The sequence below is a fragment of the Phoca vitulina genome, unplaced genomic scaffold (assembly GCF_004348235.1).
Source record: "Phoca vitulina isolate PV1807 unplaced genomic scaffold, GSC_HSeal_1.0 scaffold15, whole genome shotgun sequence".
NCBI lineage: Eukaryota > Metazoa > Chordata > Mammalia > Carnivora > Phocidae > Phoca > Phoca vitulina.
Window position 1 is genome coordinate 35,165,203 of NW_022589718.1, and position 17,301 is coordinate 35,182,503.

The window sequence follows — 17,301 nt, forward strand, 5'->3', positions numbered from 1 at the left end:
ATATTGCAGAATGATCACCAAGGTAAGTCTAGTTAACATCACCACACATAGTTAAATTTTTTTTCTTGTGATGAGATCTTTTAAGATCTAGTCTCTGAACTTTCAAATATACCAAACAGTATTTTTGACTATAGTCAGCATGTTGTATATTACATCCCCAGGACTTACCTTATTTTAACTGTCTTCACCCATTTTGCCCACCCTACGTCCTTGCCTCTGGCAACCACCCATGTGTTCTCTTATTCTATGTCGTTTTTTTAATTCCACATATGTGTGAGATCATATGGTATTTGTCTTTCTCTGTCTTATTTCGCTTAGTATATACACTTAAGTTCCATTCATGCTATCACAAATGGCAGGATTTCCTTCTTTTTTATGGCTAAATGATATTCCAGTGTGTATGAGTGTGTGTGGGTATGTCTATAAAATCTCACATTTTCTTTATCCATTTGTTCACCGGCAGACACTTATGTTGTTTCTATGTCTGAACTGTTGTAAATAATGCTGCAATGAACATGGAGGTGCAGATATCTCTTCAAGATCCTATTTTCATTTCCTTTGCATAAATACCTAGAATTGGGATTGCTGGGTCATCAGGTAGTTCTATTTTTAATTATTTGAGTAACCTTTATACTGTTCTCCAGGCGTTTCTTTTTTCCCCACATTCCTGCTAACACTTCTTATTTCTTGTTGTTTTGATACTAGCCATTATGACAGGTGTGAGGTGATCTCTCATTTTGGTTTTGATGTGCATGTCCCTGATGATGAGTGATTGAGTACTGTTTCATGTACCTGTTGGCCGTCTGTACTCTTCAGAAAAATGTCAGTTCAGAATCTCTGCCCATTATTCAATAGGACTGTTTTTTAAATTATTTTAATTAAGTTGTAATGAGTTCTTCATATATTTTGGATATTAACCTCTTATGACATGTATATTTTGCAAATATTTTCTCCCATTCTTTAGGCTGCCATTTCCTTTTGTTGATGGTTTCCTTTGCTGTGCAAAAGCTTTGTAGTTGGATGTAGTCCCATTTGTATATTTTTGCTTTTGTTGCCTTTGCTTTTGGTGTTAAATCTAAAAAATCATCCCCAAGACTGATGTCAAGGAGTTTACTGTCTATAGTTTCTTCTAGGAGTTATATGGTTTTAGGTCTTATTTTAAAGTCTTTAATCAATTTTGAGTTAATTTTTGTGTGTGGTGTAAGATAGTGGTCCAGTTTCATTTTTTTTCACATGTGACCAGTTTTCTCAGCACCATGAATTGAAGAGACTATCCTTTCCCAATTGTATACTTTTGGCTTCTTGTTGTGAATTAATTGACCATATAGGTGTGAGTTTATTCCTGGGCTCTCTGTTCTGTTGCATTGATCTATATGTCTGTTTTTATGCTAATACCGTACTGCTTTGATTATTGGCTTTGTAATATGTTTAAAATCAGAAAGCATGATACCTCCAGATTTACTCTTCTCTCTCAGTATTGCTTTGGCTATTCAAGGCCTTTTATGGTTCCATACAAATTTTAGAATTGTTTAAACTGTATTTCTTAAATATTTAAAATTCATTCTCTTCAAGAGTCTGCATTTAGAAAATAATTAGGCAAACTACAGTCTGGGAGACAATATATGCAATACGTATCTATAACAAAGATTCATATCCAGAGTATATAAAGAACATCTACAAATCAATGATAAAAGACAAAATAACTGCAAAATTTGGCAAAAATCTTGGGCACTTAAAAAATGTGAATACACAAATGATTAATAAGCAGATAAAAAGATGCTCAACATCATTATTCATTAGGGAAAAGCAAATTAAAAGCACAATGCAATACAATTTTATACCTATAGAAATAAAAATACTACATTTTGTCAAAGACTTAGAGCAACAGGAAGTCTCATATTAAGGGAGTTTTGTTACAAATACAGTGGAAACTGATATTTGTTACGCTAATAAAGTTAGACGCTTACCTTATGATGAGTTATTCCACCTCTAGATATTTACTCCCCCAAAACTGCAACATATATTCAACCCAAAACTTCCACAAGGATATTTTATTACACCAACCCCAATCTGGAAACAACCTATATACCCATCAGCAGAAAAAGTATTAAATTATAATAGATACAATAATATTATATAGTAGCAAAAGAGAACAAGTTCCTTTTATTCTCATGGAAGCATAAAAATCATTACCCTGAGCAAATTATGCCATTTATATGAAGTTTAAGAACAGACAGATCCCATTTATAACAATTGAGATAAGAAAACAGTTGTACCTAGGGCAGGGAGAGGGGACTGACCCTAAAGGAGCATGGGAACTCTGTAGGATGATCACAACATCCTGTACCTCGATGGGAGTGTTGGTGACATTGGTATGTACAGTTGTTAAAACTTATAAAATTACACACTTAAGATCTATGCATTTTATGATAAGTAATTATATCCCCCACTTCAGAATGAGTATTTGAGTGTTTTGAAGGTGACATTTATGTAGAGTGTTCTACATACTGAATGTTGGTGTCCTCTCAGAATTCAAATGTCAAAACCCTGCCCACCCCATGTGATGGTATCAGGAGGGTGGGGCTTTTGGGAGGCGATTATGTTAGATGAAGTCATGAGGGTGGGACCCTGAAGAGTGGGATGAGTGCCCTGTGAGTCATGAGAAGCTTGCTTGGCCTCTCTGTTCTCTACCCTGGAGGAGGGTCTTCCATCTGCAAGCCAGGAAGGGAGCTCTCACCAGAACTCATGCCGGCACCCTAATCTCCCACCAGCCCCTTGAACTGTGAGAAATCTCCCACCAGCCCCCTGAACTGTGAGAAATAAAGGTCTCTTATTTAAAGCCAGCCAGTCTAAGCTATTTGTTATAACAGCCCCAAAGGACTGAGACAGAGGCCACAGATGTGAATGGTGGGAGGAAGCCTGAAGAGAGTGACAGCAGACCCCAGACTCAAGACAAGGGGACAAGCAGGTGGATGTGTGTGGGAAACCCTGATCGCTGATGGACCACGAGCAGAGAGGAATGTACGTTTGTTGGCTGGGTTGATGCCAATAGAAGCATTGTCCATAAAATGGATACTTCCTTCATGAGTTTTGGGAAGAAATATTCAACAAGCACAACAAGCAGAGGCACCCTGCTGGGGTACAAATGATACTTGAACATTGATTATTTTGAGTTGAAATATAAAGGATTGTGTAGGATGTTCTTCCCAAGAGTCTTTTTCACTTGAAAATTGTTAACAGAAAAACTCCCCTGCTTACACGCTGATGGTCATGTGGGGTCGCTCAGCACCAGTGTTGTTTTGGTTTTGAATCAGCCAACTCCCTGCCCCAAAATCATCTTCCTCAAATATACACTCAGTTTGAGTAAAAACCTGGAGCTTCTTACGCAAATACAGAATAAGGAAGTCTTTTGTGGTCTTATCCCAAATTTCAGAAACTAGAATCCTGTTAATTGGAAATTCTAGGAGCCGTAGCAGTCTTCATCTATAAAATCCAAAGAACCATTCATGTTTAGAGACGGCTCAGTTTGGCCAGCAGTTTCTGCCGCTTGCCTCTTGGACCGCATCCATGTGCTTCTTCCCAGCTGTGGATTGTCAGCCTGTCATTCCAGGCTGTATGGAAATGACAGATCTTCTAACGGGTGAGGTTCAGCAAGAGCAGACTTTTCATCCTGAGACCTTTCAGGAATGCTAGGGAGCACAGACCCTAAAGAAACCCATGCTAATCTCATCCCTCTGTTATTAAAATAGCTCACAATTCTTGGCACTGTCTCAAAAGCATGGTTTTAAAAGTTCCCTAAAATCAAAACTGAACCTTCTCCAAATTTTACTGAATTAACCAACCAATTCTATTTGCTCCAATCTTGTTAAACCTCGCAATCCTGGAAGTTACTAATGGAACAGATACTTAAAGTACATGAGCAACTCAGTTTCTGGACACTAGCTCAGGGTTTTTAAAATTCAGATCCCTGGAGTTCTGGGCTGTTCAGACATCTTCGGGATTTTCTGTCTACAAGGCTGAGCAGGCCCAGAAACTTGGAAAGATGAGGGGAGAAAGCCTTTCTCTGGAGCTTTGTAGACTCTGCTGTCCAAGTCCAACATAAGAACCACAGAAGCCCATCACTCAAGAAGCAAGCATCCAGTGTCACTATCTCAGAATTAAAATGGTTTACTTAGGAAAAAAAGTCATCCCCTTGTAAAATAGTTGGATGGGTAAATAAATGCAGAGATGAGTGTCCTACATTTGTTTTTCTATACTTGTGGCTTCTTTCTCCTACTTCTCCTGCTGTAAATCCCAGCTCTTCCACAACACCAACCTTCATGGATCTCTTCCTTCCCTGAATTGTGCAAAGACCTCCAGTTAGGCTCCCAGCTACCTGCTCTGAGATAGTGGGGAGCATACTGTATCACAGGCATACAGAAATGAAGGGGGCGAGTTTGGGCGAGAGGAGCAGCAATCCTGTGAGACAGAGGCAGGAAGTCTGTCTCCCTCTCTCTTACAGGGAACTCTCTTCAGCCTCAGGTAACCCCGAAAGGACACTGGGTGAGACATTACAGTGTCCTCGACAACCAAAATTCTAGCCGAGCTACAGTGAGAGGCCACCCAGCAGTCTGGAAACAAGAGCAGACAGGAACAGAACTATCTGGACTTCTCTCCATGTTCCCCTTTGCCCTGTGGAATACATCCCAGGGGCCTCACCTGAACCCCTTGCATTTGAGTCTTCCAGACTCCTCTCCAGTACCTCCTTCTTTGACATCCCTTTCTTGACAAGACATACTGTTGATGTTTCAAGAGAAGCCCACTATCCAGTTCTCCATCAGAGCATGAAGGTCATTGTAATGTGAAATTATATTTTCTAGTCTGTGTCTCCATTAAACTGTCAGGCCTTCTGGTAAGGAGGGAGGATAAGAATGTATTGCTCATTTTGTGTTCCCAGCACCAATTCAGGGCTGCTTATAGAGCAGAAATCTTTGCTAACTACCTTGCTGTATAGAACAAGGTTCTGAAAACTTCAAAGAGTGGGGAAAGAACACGGAGGGGAGTGTTCTGCTGTTGGAGTGGAGAGAGGCCTGGAAGGGAGAAGAGAATGAGGATCCACCCAGCTTCTATGTCCTTGCTGAAGTCTGAGGCCAGGGAATGAAGAAAGCTGGCTGGGAGTGGGGAGAAATTGGCTTCTGGAAGACATGGGCAAAGATTTGAAAGAATCACCTTAGGGAATGGAAAACAGCCAATTAAAGGCTTGAGTAATAATACTGAAAACTCAGTAATTTTTTTTTTTTAAAGAGTAAGGAAGTGATTCAGAATGTTTGTGTGCTTGGCTAGAAATAGTTGGAAAAAGGGGCAGACGGAGCACGTACCACAGGACTTCAAAAGAGAAAAATGAATTGCTCTGGGGAGAATAGGGTTGAAATAATTGAGCCATTTGAACGAAGTCCCAGTATTGTTCTGAAATATTTCAGTCCAAGGGTAATTTCAAATGGGAACCTACCTTTCTAGTTTCTTCCTGCCATTACAGGGGGAAATGGAAAAACATTCAAAGATTTACTTAGGCAGTGGCCTTTCAATAAAACCACAACAGGGTACTGTCTCTTCTTCAATGACCCATAATTGAACTCCCAGAAGACATTTTTGTTTATGCAGGTCCTGACTTGGTACAAAATTGGAAAAATCAGCAGAGTAGTTACATGACAAGCAAAACTTTTAAGCACTTTGTGTCTTATTGAAAGGGATTCTCTCAAGGAATAACTAAATATATGAACGTAATTTAAATTATGAAGAAAAACATAAAGGAGACCATGTCCATATTGGCTTGTGGAAGCTGAGTTCTAAGGTGAGCAGAAATAACCATTTTTGAGACCCTGAATTACCACAGATAATGGATATGATACAGGGCATTAAAGCCTCTGAGATCTGACCACACCTGGGAATTTCTAGGACAGTGTGTGAACATCATGGAAAGAAGTAAGATTCCAGGTTTGCCCTCAGACCAATAGGGAGGGTGGGAAGGCTGGTCGTGGGATTTTGGAGTAATGGCAGAACTTCAAAAAACACCGTAAATAGTGCACAAAATGAGGGCAAGGTGTAATAGAAGGTTGTGTTTACCTGGAAGACTGAAGAAACGTCATTTTCTGTGACTGTTCCCAAGACCCCAGGACTGTGTTCCCTGTCACACATGGTCATGAGATCTGTATGGTTCCTGCCCCTGTGGACATTGTTCTCTGGCGCCCACACCATGTACCATACATAAGAGCCCGATAGCACAGAAATTTCATTTACTCTTCAACTTTGTGGAAGATATTGAGGCTTTCTTTTGTTCTAATCGATGGTGGTATTTTTTGGGGGTGGGGGGCTAGATGTTCCATGTGTATCTGAAAAGGTATATTCTCTATGAGCTGAGGATAAAGTAAGGTGTCTACGTATGAAGTCTGCTCCAGCAGTTGGAGGATGTGGGCCCCCTGTGTTCTGACTCACTTGAGTCCTGATGGGTCTGGGACAGACAACGGTATGTCCGTCCTCTTCCAATGGGTTCTTCCATCTCTTTCTTTGTGCATCTGCTTTCACTTGTACTCAATCGTGGTGGTTTCTGTGTTATTTGGTGCATGGATTTTTATCAGTATTGTATCTTTACTGTGAACTGGGACTTTAAGTATCCTTTCTTTTTTCACTCATTTAAAGCTTTTTAGCCTGGATTCTACCTTGTCTCTTGCAACCACACGTCTGTAATGTTCGCATTTGCTCTGTGATATCTATGCACATCCCTTGATTTTGTTTTCTCCAGTTCACTTTGCTTTTATGTGTGTCTCTTCTCTGCAGTGTAGAGTTAGACTTTTCTATGCAGACTACCCTAAGAGTATTTTTTAATAGTGAAGTTAGGCTCATTTACATTTATAAATTTTATATCTTTGTTATTTACTGAATATACTTATTGTATTTATTGTGTTTCTTTCTCTCTAAACTCTTATTTGTATTACTTAATGCATTTTTGTGCTAGTGGTTATCTTTGTAACACTTTATATAATGACCTGAGTGCTTTTTTCCTAACTCAAAAATCTGCTATGCAATGTGCAATCATTACTTGTATGATAATCAATGAGCTTAATGTATTTTTCCTTCTACGTCCCCCTTTGTTTTAGCTCCTTATTTTGATTTTGTCACATCATGCCTCCAGTTTTACTCCACCTTTGAGTTACTTTGAGATCTACATTAAAAATGCCCAGTGCTCAGTACTGGTCTTTGCTGAGGGTCTCCCAGTGGTATGCCTTGATTAGATGAAGCTCATTCTCTAGCATATTCCCCAGGAAGAGATCTTGTCTGCAGTATTCCTTGCATTCTTACATTTTTAAAACCCTTTCCATAGATTCATACTTCAAGGATTAGTCAACTAAATAGAATAGTTGGCTAACTCTTTTACTGAGTGTATTTAAAATGTTGCTTTACTTGTTTCTTCCTTTCTATGTTGCTTTCAGTAACTCTGATGTCGACTTGATCTTATTTCCTTTGTAAGTAACTTAGCTATTTTGCCTGGAAGCCTGGAAAATGTTTCTTGACTTTAAAGTCAAAGAGACATATTTAGGTTATATCTTGGAATTGACCATTCTAAGTCCCTTTCCTAGATACCTGGTGGGCCCTTCCAAATGAAGACCCAGGTATTCACTTTTTGAAATGTTTTGGTAGATTATAGTTGTAAGCAGTCTGTTACATTGTCTTGGTTTTTCACTCTTTGAGGACTCTAATTATAATTTTGTTGTATCTTTGCTTTCATATCAACTTCCTCTTTGAAACTTTAAGTATATTTCTTTATGTCCTGTTTCTTTTATTGTCTGTTTGCATCTCTTTTTCTCAGGGACTTTCTAACTTAATCTTTATTTAAAGATGCCATGTTTTTTCTCCCTCAGTTTCTTTCCTGTGTTCAGGTGAGTCTTAGTTCATATCTTGCTATTTGGTCCATTTCTGCCTAAAGTTTTAAATTTCTGATTGAAAGTGTTTCATATCTATGAATAGTTGTTTAAGGATTACTAATTGTGGGTGGGGTAATTTGTAAATGTGTTCTTTTGTTTCCTGTTTAACATTTTTGGAAAGATTTTTTTTTTTTTAATCAGCATCAGCCTCTGCTAGTGACTTCTTTTAATAGCTTTATATGGAAGCCAGTCTTTTTTGTTTGTTTTGTCATTTGCAATTTTTGTTTAGTTTTATATACTCATGAACCAGGTGTGGGTGAAGATTTTGGATTCTAATATTGGTTCAGTTTTTTTTTTCTCTTTTGTGTCAGAAGGGTCCTATTGGCTATTGTTACCTTCTTCAAGTTTGCTGTGCTCCAAGGATGACCTCCTGTTCCAAGTCACTTAGGGTTTGTGGCTACCATGAACTGCTACCTCTTGGTCTACACATTCTCAAATCCCTTCTGTTTTTGCAGTAGCAAGTTCTCTGCTCTTCCAGGTCTCAGACCTGGACTCAGTAATTCTCCCATGGAGGGTAGGAGTCTTTCTTCCTAAAAGTGCTTTCATTCCTGTTCTTCTGAAAGTAGGCATTGATACTCATGTTTTTCTGGAGCATATATGGATGTCATGCATGATCTTGTAGATGTTTCCTGGTGTACACATGAAAAATTCACTCAAGTCTATAGCCAGTGCGATATTGGTGGTTGTGTGGGAAACTATAAAATGACCAAGAAAGAGCTCTCACACCCCCCAAAAATGGAGAAATTATAAAGTGTGCCTAAGTGTGTCACAAGAGACTTTCAAAAATGCTAATAAATTAAATTTCTGCATGTGTGAAGTAAGAACACAAGGTCGTAAGATTTCAGGGAAGAGATGGCAAGATCGTGGGAAGAAATAAAGCTTTAGCTGGCAGAGATCAGAAAAGAAATAGAAAAAAATCAGAAATAAAAGCAATATAGGCATTATTAGAAAAAAGATAGAGAAAGCATATAACACCAGATACACAGAAAGGAGACTTCCTTGTAGGATCAAGTTCTTATACATATAAGAAAAACATGTAGATAGATCTACATATCTATCTGTGTGCAAACAGACATAGACACATAAACATAAGACTCCAGTGAAACAGTCTGCATGACTATTTTTTTTTTTTATATATTTATAAAGGACAGCTGTTTATATAAACACTATTTTGAAGAATGACATAAACTCAGAAAAATGTGATCAGAGTACTCCTTCTCACATACAGGCTACTAATGCCCTAGTATCTCAAAATCCTTTACAAAAGGAGATAGCTTAAAGGGTTCTCATCCAGGGTTTTTTTTTAATGTTACTTTTTTTTCTTCTTTTTTTTTTTCATCTACTTCCATTTTAAGCTTAACTTCTTCAGCTGAAAGAGCTCCCAGTTTCTTATTCTTGGCTTTTTAACCTTTTCCTTGATGGTGGCCACATCAATTTTATTTTCAGTAGAAGCTTCCTTTGGTTTCACAACTGGTTTTTCCTTAGGTGGAATAAAAGCTTTGTTTCTTTCCTCTTGTCTTTTACTAAGAGCTTTTGCTTGTTTAGCCTTTATGGCTTCCATTTTCTGTCGCTTCTTTTGACTTGCCTTCAGAAAATATTCACCACTAGCCAATTCTTTATCAATCTGACTTTCTGGCTGTGGTGGTGGGAATGGTGTGTACTCTTTCTTGACAGTTTTTTTCTTTGGTTCCTTGCGTTTATTCACATTCTTGTGCTTAAACTGTGGCAAAAATCTTTCCCAACTTTGTGATCTTAATTCAGAATCTTTTGCTAACTCTCGTTTAATCATTAAGGTTTTAATGTTATAAATTGGATGAATATTCTTCATAGTATCTAGGACTACTTTTCGAACCTCTTTTAAGCCACTAAAAGGTCCAATGACTGAAACTGTGTTTCCCTGAACCATAATATAACAGTTTGTTAAGAGTTCCAAAGCCTTCAATGTAGATCCTTTGGGACCAATGAGACGTTGTCTTCTTTTTACAAATCTTTCTTTATTTCTTACTAAAGAACCTATTTTAATGATGTCACATGCAACATCATCCTGAAGAATTCGTACTGCCTGTTCAAATGAAACACTCCTTGCTAAAAGTTTTATTAGGTCTCTGGCCCTAATGATGATATATGGATCAAAAGTCTTCTTTGTTGTACACACAGTCATACTGCCCTCAATCAGGTCCAGGGTTGCATTAATGTGATGTTCATTCAAGGCTTTCTGTACCAATGGCCAGCACTCTTTCAGGTAAGCCTCCCTATATTTTGGGAACAAAGTTGCAAAACTGCTCTCTTCCAAGAGTCCTCTGGGATTGTCCTCTTTGGAAAAAGCCGGTTCCTTCCAACCATCAGGAACAGTGAGGAGTTCTGATTCATCTCGATTCTCCGGCTTCAGCTTCTTGTTACGAAATAATTCACTTTTCCCGTCCGCAGCGGCCGGCCCGTTGTAGGAGGAAGACGCCATCTTCAAATTGCTTCTGCATGACTATTTTTTAAGTCTATAAATCACAAAGCTTAAAATCATCATATAACAGTTTTTTTTTTTTTTAAAGATTTTATTTATTTATCTGACAGAGAGAGACACAGCGAGAGAGAGAACACAAGCAGGGGGAGTGGGAGAGGGAGAAGCAGGCTTTCCACTGAGCAGGGAGCCCGATGCGGGGCTCGATCCCAGGACCCTGGGATCATGACCTGAGCCGAAGGCAGATGCTTAATGACTGAGCCACCCAGGCGCCCCATCATATAACAGTTGTAATACCAACATATAAATGCAAATGAAGGGAGATCAGAAACCCTGTTTGTGAAGTCATATGAGATACTTTGCACTTGAGAAACTAAAAAATATTGAGAACAGTGGTGTAGAACATGAACCAGGCAAATGCAGTAAATAAATAGCACGAGGTAGGTGGGTAGATGCTAGCTAGCGAGTAATACAGTAGCCTAGTAGAAATCATTATCTGGTAATCAGACAATGTCATATTTAGGCTAAAGACCACTGTTTAAAACAAAGTAAGCACCTACAATGATAAAGAACACAATTTACAATCAAAATATAATAATTGTGGTTCCTAAGCACAAACTCTCATAGTATAAAATCTTCAAAAAGTGGGGCACCTGCAAAGCTCAGTGGGTTAAATGTGGGACTCTTGATTTCAGCTCAGCTCATGATCTTAGGGTTTTGGGATAGAGCCCTGCAATGGGCTCTGTGCTCAGCACGGAGTCCACTTGTCCCTCTCCTTCTGTTCCTGCCCCTTCTCCCCCCGCCTTCTATCTATCTCTAAAATAATAAATAAAATCTTTAAAAAAATCTTCAGAAAGAAAAAGCTACAATTTATACAAGTAGAAATAAATACACAATAACTGTAAGAGACGTTGTACCCTTCATCTCAGGAGAGATCAAGAAACGGGAGACAGAAACAACACATCAAAATGGGTATATCTTGGTTTCAAATGTCCATTACTTATTTACAAAACTGATCACAAAAAACTCTCAGTGTATTTTTTAAAAAACTCTCAATATTTCCAAACAGTAGTTAAACTTCCTTATTAGAAGGGTGGGGGATAATTCTTTTAATTCTGTGTAAGTTTGGAGCTATCCATTTCTTTTGGTGTTTCATTGAATTAGTCTACAAAGCCATCAGAGATTGTGCCGGAAGTTTTATATAATTACTGGTTCAATTTTGGCAGTGGATATAGACTTGTTCAAACATTCTGTTTCTTCTTGAGTTGGTACTACTGCAATTTTCATTTTTCTGATGTCCAGTATGAAGGAATGACCCTTATTATTACTCAACCACATAAAAGTCCACCCTGGCATTTTCTTTGCAGAACCAGAAATGTGGCTGCGTTCAAGCAGAGATGAACTCTGGAGATGAATTTATCAATAAAAGTGTCAGAAGGCGGGCGCCTGGGTGGCTCAGTCGTTGAGCATCTGCCTTCGGCTCAGGTCATGGTCCCAGGGTCCTGGGATCGAGTCCCGCATCGGGCTCCCTGCTCTGCGGAAGCCTGCTTCTCCCTCTCCCACTCCCCCTGCTTGTGTTCCTGCTCTCGCTATGTCTCTCTCTGTCAAAAAAATAAATAAAATCTTTAAAAAAAAAAAAAAAAAAAAAGTGTCAGAAGGCTCTAGCTATGTAAAAGTACTAAGATATCAAGATCTTAAATTGTCCTGCAAAGGTTGGGTTTATAATTTCATGTGTCTTAGGTTTGTAACTAAGCCTGTGATTGTTGTTAACTTCCTATTACAGTTTTCTTCTGAGAAAATCTGTCCTTTTGTTTATGAGCAATGTTTTATCTGCTCTATGTTTTACATATATATGTGTTTTAAATGTACAGTGTCTCTGCACAATTGAAAAATCTGTCTTTTTCTATATGTCTTTTAGTAGAAAGAGTGATCAACTAGCTGATACTTACCAACATTTATTACTTGGTTAGATACTGGATATAGTTCCACAGATAACTACCCTAGGAAGTAACAACGAATAGACATCCATATAAAAGTGGCCACATAATACAGCTTAGCCTGTGACTAGAACCAATGAAGTGTTCAGATAATAAATGGTACGTTGAAAGACATATAAATAGTTTCTGGAGTATTTGGGAAAGGCTTCAAGGTAAAAATGAGATCTAATAGAATTTGAAGAAATTTTCTGTAAGTGAAGAAAGTAGTTGTAGATTCTGTTTTAGGTTTTCAGGGGCCCTTTATGGCTTACACAGAAAATGTTAAGAAACTGGTTTCAGTTTCGTTTCATGAAAAAGTATTTCTTTGAGGTAAATATAAGAGCTTTTGTTGAAACAACTCCTCCAAATGTGACTGGAAACCAGAGTGAGAACTAGATGAGAAAATTTTCAAGGAGGGGAGTTTCTCCTCAGCAAGCCTGGGGACAAGGATACCACTTGGGCATGTGGGAGGCAGAACTTTGTGTTAATGTTACAACAGCCAGCCAGGAAAGGACAAATATTCCTCCCTGTCGAGGACTGGGAAGTCTGCCTCCCTTTCTGTCCAGGTCTATGAAATATGTGGTGAAATATTTTGGGGGGGGATGCATGCCAAGACCAAGTCCCTAGAAAACAGGTCCTTGCTGGCTTGTGAGAAGAGCACCATCAAAGATCCAGTAGGGAAAACTACGTGAGTGAGATGTAGACATTTCAAGGAAGCAAAGACCACCCAAAATGAAAGGAAAGCAGAAAAGAGGGCATTCTACCTAGGGTTAAGGTCATCTGCTAAAAATGTATATAAAGAGTTGGCCCACCGAATTGCATATATTTAGATGGCCTCCCTAAATTACCTCCTATCTAGATTCTTAGTAATATTTCTGTATCACAGTATCCTTCTGATATGATGTTTTATTCATATGCCTCAATAGATAAAATATTTCTTTTTTTTTTTTTTAAAGATTTTATTTATTTATTTGAGAGAGAGAGAATGAGAGAGAGCGAGTACATGAGAAGGGGGAGGGTCAGAGGGAGAAGCAGACTCCCTGCCGAGCAGGGAGGCCGATGCGGGACTCGATCCAGGGACTCCAGGATCATGACCTGAGCCGAAGGCAGTCGCCCAACCAACTGAGCCACCCAGGCACCCAGATAAAATATTTCTTAATGTCAGTATCATTTTCTTTCTGGTATTAAAGAATTGTGATCTTTATACATATTAACTATTTTATTTAGCATATTATAAAATCTTATTTACTTCTCTTTTGCAGATAGTATCAGAACGCTTTTCTAGTTTAAACTGGAAAAATAGCTGAACTCCAGTAAAATAAATATATTTCTATTTTAACCCTATTATAAAATACTTCAAAGAGGTAGAAGGCGGAAAACATTCTCACTGTTCATTACTACTGATAGGGAGAAAGGAGCCAAGAGCGAATTTTCTTGATTTCTTAGGGGAGTTTTAGAGGAAAAAAAGGTTCCTGAGGCATAAAAAATAGATAAGTAAATGTAGGACTCTGAAATAAAGAGAGTCTTTTAACTTTATTTGACCCAAAAGTCATATGAAGATACTTAACAGTTTATTTTAGTGATGCAGAAAGTATGGAAAAGTACCAGGATAGGAGGTAAGACAAATATAAGAGGGCTTTAAAATTCGAGGGGAGTTAAATACTGACTGGTAAGAATTGAATTCACCTATTATTCAGTTGAGCGAAGTCTGGCAGGAGAGCTTTGAAGAAGGTGTCATGAAAATCATGTCTAGTCTTAACTTTAGGAAAGGGAACCTGAAAAATTTATCTTCATCTCTAAGAAGTTTAACATTGTATTTTATGGCATAATTTATAAGCCAGGCCTTAAAAAAAAAAAAAAAAAAAAGCAGTTTTAGGCAAAAACTGAGGGGAAAGTCCAAAGTTGCCATGTTCCCCCTCATATGCAGAGGCTCCCACGATCAGCAACCCTACAGAGTGCCACGTTCCTTACGATCGATGAACTTACTTTGGCACGTCACGTCATTATTACCTAAAGCCCGTAGTTTGCATTAGCACATTAAGCATCAGTCTTGGTGTTCTACATTCTGTGGGTTTCAGCAAGTGGATGATGACATGTATCCATCATTATGGTGTCATACAAAGTATTTTCACTGCCCTAAAATTTCCTCTGGGCTTCCCCCTATTCATCCTTCCCCCATACCTTCAACCACTGCCTGTTGATTTTTCTGTCTCCACAGTGTAGCCTTTTCCAGAATGCCACGTAGTTGGAATCTTCCAGTATCTAGCCTTTTCAGATTGGCTTTGTTCACTTAGTAATATGCGTTTAAGTTTCCTCCGTGTCTTTTCTCAGCTTGAAAGTTCATTTCTTCTTAGCCGTGAATAATAGTCCATTGTCTGGCTGGACCACAGTTTACTAACCCATTCACTGACTAAAGGGCATGTCAATACTTGGGGATAAAGTAGCTCAATTTGCTCAAATACCTTGTGTAATTGATGGGAAGTGCCAGAGAATTAGGCACAGAACAAGGTCAGGGACCTAAGGGGGGGGCGGCAGATGGGAAAACCACAGCCAAAGCCGAGCCACAGGAATGAGCTGGTTAGAATCCCCCCACTGGTATCACTGTTACAGTCATTTTGCACAATATTGCTGAACATTGATACAGATGGATTCCAGTCAACCACCTTCTTTGAGTCACATGTTTGATGTTCCCAGGTGGGGTAGTCAATCAGCTAAACCTTGTCCTGGATTCCAGGGGGTTTGGGGAGAAAAGCACCAGACACTGCTCCCTGAAGCTTCCTTAGGCTGTACCTTTTGTCTCTTGAAGTCCTGCATGTTAGGAGATTTCTCCTAGATAGAAAGGAAGTTTGATGATAGGCACTCAAAATGATGACAAATCACCTAGAAATCACTAAAAAATACTGTGCAAGGTGCAACATGATCGGATTTGCGTTTTGAAAATTCTCTCTCGTTATATTATAGATTATGGGTTGGAGTGAGAGTTTGCTTTAGGCAGGGAGGTGAGTTAGAGGTCTATTGCTGTTGCTGAAGAGAAATAATGTGGGCTTGAATTAATAGGTTGGTTAAGGCAAGAAATGTTGAAAACAAGGTCAATCAGGCAGGACTATTGGTTACAAAAGATAGAAACTTAGATAAAAGAAGGATTTATTGACTCATAGTCTAGGAGAAAAGGATATGAAGCAACAAAACATTGGAAAATGAAGATACTGGTGTACAGGTGGACGTAAGGTAGAGCGTCGCCAGGGACTTGATTGTCATCATTGCACCGCCATTTCTCATCCCTCCTTCCCTTTGCACATCAGCATCATTCTTTGCCCACAACAAATCAGCTTCCTGCACAAGACTTGTAGCAAGCATTCTAGAAGCTTCCCAAACTCTCATTCCACCTTCACTTCCAGAGGTCAGCTGACTTCTTCCCCAGTTCCTATCAGGGGAAGTCCCCTGAGGGGCCCTGTGTGGGTTAGGTGCTCACTCCCATACCTATGATGGCCTTTGCTAAAACCACCAGGTTGGGTTGAAGGAGATGACCTTCTGAGGGGAAGGCCATCTTTGAAGGATATATCAGTGCTAGGCAAATAAGAGGTAAATAGTCACCATGGGTGGCAGGTGGAGGCATCAACCAGAATATGAGTCAACAACAGTTACCTGTGAAAGTCCACAAAGATGGTCCATTAGTAATGTTAAGATACATATTTAATTGGAAGTTGACTGTGACTTAATGAATTTTTATTAAATTGTCAGCTGTTTTGTGACATTAGGATAAACTAGAGATTGCTTTCCCTATTGAACAGAGGGTAGACATGCAGTGTAAGAAATAGCAGATGCATATAATCTTGAGAATGAGGACCTTTCACACTTACTGAGCTACTCCATGTCCTGATATACTAACTACCTCCTCCCTCCCTTTCTCCTCAACATTATACCTGGATGGTTCCTAGAATTTAAGCCCAAGATCTTGATGTTCCTGTCAGTTCAAAAGGACATGAAGTGTTTCCTGAGAAGTCTTGGTGCCATTTTCTAGTTAATGCTGTCATTGGGGTTCATTTCTTATCTTGTCTTTCCTTCACTATTGCTCTCTTGCACTGCTCTGGCGCCTCTGATTAATCATCTGCTGCCCTATGCCTTCCAATTCGCTGCTACATTGGGGTGCAAAGTAACATGACGCAGCACAGTGTCCGCATTTGGATTGGGGTGTATGGTCATGAGATGCTGGAGTATCCTTTATCTTCCCCTTTCTTATTTGCCGTCCTTGAACAAACTGTAAGCCTTAATTTTGATTCTTTATTTATCCCAATAGGCTTTTTGTCATACACAATAGGATTTTCTAGACCTCTTTGGTTTTACAAAATTCCTAAGGCAAATGTGCCTGCACTATGATTTGTACAAGAACAAATAAAACTGTAGTCAGTTATAAGCTATGCAAAATGTGGGTTATATAGTTTGAATTATTCATCTGGAATAGATCTTCTGTGCAGTGAGTGATGGTATACTTGACAATAAGTGATAAATAATAGTGATTTTGATAAATTTTTTTGGATGGATGGCTTATGGCAATGCATAACCAGCAGAAAAGCGTTACATTTTAAATTGGGATCACTACCCCAATACAAAATAAACAGATGCTATGACTTGGCAGTTGCTGTTAACAACAAGCCTCTAATACCTAAAGTAAAGGAAACTGATTGAAATTCAAGAACAGCCATTCTATTTGGCACTCTGAACTTAGTTTCAGTTAGGAACAGAGAGAATCAATGATGTTTTGGACTTTGTGTCTGTATTCTTCCCAGTGATAGACATGGGGTTTCAGAACCCACTCGTCCTGAACTTGTTTATTGGTACTTACTCTGGGAAAGGCAAGATACTAATTCCAGAGGAGATACAGGAATGATTAAGGCATTCATGCCTTTGAAAA

At 38.9% G+C, this 17,301-nt stretch overlaps 1 long non-coding RNA gene and 1 pseudogene across 2 annotated transcripts in view; one reads left to right on the forward strand and one right to left on the reverse strand.

The window, feature by feature from the left end:
• The window catches only part of LOC116637770, a 255,519-nt gene that overhangs the window by 70,249 nt on the left and 167,969 nt on the right, over window positions 1-17,301 (forward strand). The gene's annotated exons all lie outside the window — the stretch shown is intronic.
• On the reverse strand, window positions 9,141-10,424 carry LOC116637769 (annotated as a pseudogene). The gene has a single exon (XR_004300540.1). The product of XR_004300540.1 is annotated as a KRR1 small subunit processome component homolog (transcript).